Source organism: Lynx rufus, unplaced genomic scaffold, assembly GCF_022079265.1.
Source record: "Lynx rufus isolate CCGP_SWC_20201006 ecotype Redwood Valley unplaced genomic scaffold, mLynRuf1.p SCAF_4, whole genome shotgun sequence".
NCBI lineage: Eukaryota > Metazoa > Chordata > Mammalia > Carnivora > Felidae > Lynx > Lynx rufus.
Window position 1 is genome coordinate 92,768,772 of NW_025814856.1, and position 2,985 is coordinate 92,771,756.

Below are 2,985 nucleotides of genomic sequence, written 5' to 3' on the forward strand. Positions count from 1 at the left end.
GCGCCTCTCGCTCGTATAAGAGGCCAGAGAGAGGAGGGAGGGCCCGCTAGATTTCGCAAGATAAGCGGTGAAGAAAGCGTTTCCAGGAAGCGTTCAAACTGGGAATCCCGGGCAACTGGAAGAACCAGAACTTCCTGTGCTGCCACTGTGGCCGTTGCTGCAGATGTTGCTGCTGGTATCAGCCTGCGGGGTTTTCAAGGGCTTTCCCCAGAGCCCGTGGAATCTGCGTTCCAGGCAGATTGAAATTTAGGGAGGCTGAGGAGGATCCCTCTCCCGAAGGAGCCAGACAACTCTGAGTAGCTGGGAAAACACTACCTGGTCTAGGCTTCCAGGCATTTCTCTTGCTGCCATTTTGTCTCAATTCAGAGTAAAAGGTGACCTCTTTCCCCTCTGTCTGGAAGCCTTGGGTTCTCATGGGGCTCATAACTTGATCTTGAATTAGGAGGTTTTCATTTAGGTAGATTAAGTCGTTCAAAAGAAGCTGAAAGAAAGAGGGATGATGATGTGGATGCCTTATTGTTGATCTATAGCTAGATAATATTACATAATAATATGCAATAATATATATTGCATAATTATATACATGCAAATGGGATTGATATGTCTTCCTATATAGGAGGAGCTCAGAAACTACAGCTATGGGGGTTTAAGATTTAATTAGTCATGGTAACCTATGGGGCAAAGCACCCATCAAACTCTGCAGTTTAGAACCTAGAATCTCCTAATCTGTCTCTTGCCAAGCCATCTGGTCTTAAGTTCCATGGCATACTTGTCAAGATCCAGATGTTCAGCCACATGGAGGCCTGTTCCTAGCACTTTGGAGCCAACCCTTCCTTTGCCTGGATTGCAGCTCTCTGCAGAGTATCTTGTGGTGTTAGCTCTCACCCCATGTCTTCCAAGAAGTCTTCTCCGAGCCTCTGGTTGCAATAAAACTTTTCTTTCTCCATACAGGGTAGTTTATGCTTCCAATACAGCAGTTAGGATGGTTTGCCTCATAAGAGAGTTACTGTGTCTACATCTCCTCTCCTGGACTGCAAGCTCCCGGGGTTGACACCCTATTGTTTTCAGCCTGGGATTCTCCACCACACCTAGAACAGTGCTTGCTTATAATAGGTACTCCATATTTAGTGCACTCATTGATAAACCTATGTTAGAGGTTCATCTGATAGTTTCTTTGGGCAAGGAAGAGCTTAAGAAAGTATTAATTGATTTTATAGCATCAGTTTCCCCAGTTTGAAGACTGACAGAGTGAGAGAAAGGTGTGCAGCTAGGAAAGAAGGCCTCCTGGTGTGTTCCTTAGAGGCCTAATGGTTAATCAGCATGGTTTTAGTGACCTGCCCCTGGTCTAGTGTGGCTTTAAGCCTTTGTGAGCACGGAAACTTGATTCTTTGCACACTGACCCTGATACTTACAACTGTAATGCTGATTTGTTAGTCGTCAAATGGAATATAAAGAAAATAATTACTGTGAAAATACAGTTGTGGAGGGCACCAAACATTCTAGCCATCACATTCTTTCCCTGGGGGAACATCCCAAGGAAGCCATTTTATGCACAAGCCTGCTCTATACACAGGGGAGTGAGGTATCACATTCCAAGGCTGCTGGCATCTAAGCACCCACCATTGACACCAGGATAACATATCTGCCACCAGCATGTTGCTGGGTCAGTGGACAAGGTCATTCTGGTTTCTGGGTGGTGTTTGGATCCATGATGAATTGACATATGGATAATCATATCCCAAATGCAGTCTCCAACTAATAACAGAATCATTGTTTTTTATACTTATTTTCAGGTGGACAAAAAAATTTTAAACCTGATTTTTATGAAAGGCAGATATATTTCAGTTATGTAAGCTCTCTTCTTTGCCAAAGGCAACTAGAGTCCCAGAAAGGGAAGATTACATTACTGAAATATGAAGGATAGAAGAAATTGTCTTTATTAGTACTAAACTTAAGAGGTACTCGACTTATTTATCTTGTAGTTTAAAGATTGATTTTTCCCTGGGTCCTAGGAGGGACACAAAATTCCTAACTCTCCCAGTCTTTCCTTAAACCCCTGCTGTAGGGAAAATTAAACTTTCAAAGATGCCAGCAGCCTGAAGACCAAGGCTTTGCCGTTGGCAGAATTCATCCTTCTTCTGAAAGCTTATCATCAGAACTCCGGATAAGCCTTCCCAGATGTTGCACACAACGTAGCATTCCTGTTTAGAGATTTCCACATTTATCACGCCCTAAGTCTTTCCTGCCACTTCCTCCTGGTCCAGCCTGCTGTCTCAATCTCTCCATGTAGCAGAATTTAGGACAATTGATGAAGTAGGCCTGGAGCCATTACTTAATGACTGAATGAAAGTATGCCTTTAATAGCTTGTGCCTCCTTTTCTATGTCATTTCTCTCCTCTTTGGGGCTTATTTTCTTTGCAGTCTTGGGTCTTGACCACTCCTCCCTCTTCCCAGAGACCTCTTGTTACAGTGCGTCACACATTATCATGGGGTGCTGGCTCTGGAGGTGACTGACATGATAGTCTATAATTAGCGCATATATGGGAAACTCTTCACGTCAGATTTGCCCTCTAGCTGTTTTTGAAAAACAAAACAAAACTGAAGGATTCCTGGAGATGTCTGGCTTATCCAAAGAAATAAATCTCTAATGAGGGGGGTTGGATTTCAGGCACTTTGGGAGATAATTTTGAATATGGGTATAATGAGTATTTTGTCTTTTGCTTGCCCAGTATCCAGGGTCAGGACTAGGGTGAGGTGAGTGAGGAGCCTAGGGGCACAAAATTTGAGGCGGGGTTCACTCTATCCACTCTTAAAATGGATCCTTGTGAACCAGAAAATGAGTGTTCCTTAAATTTAGGCTCTTTGGTGCCTCACTGACCTCCTCTTGTCCTAGCCTTTGCAGAATCCATTTTTCTTTGTGCTAACCACATCTTCATTTTCCTTTGGGAAACACCCTAGCACAGGTCTCAGTCCCTGTGGTCCAGG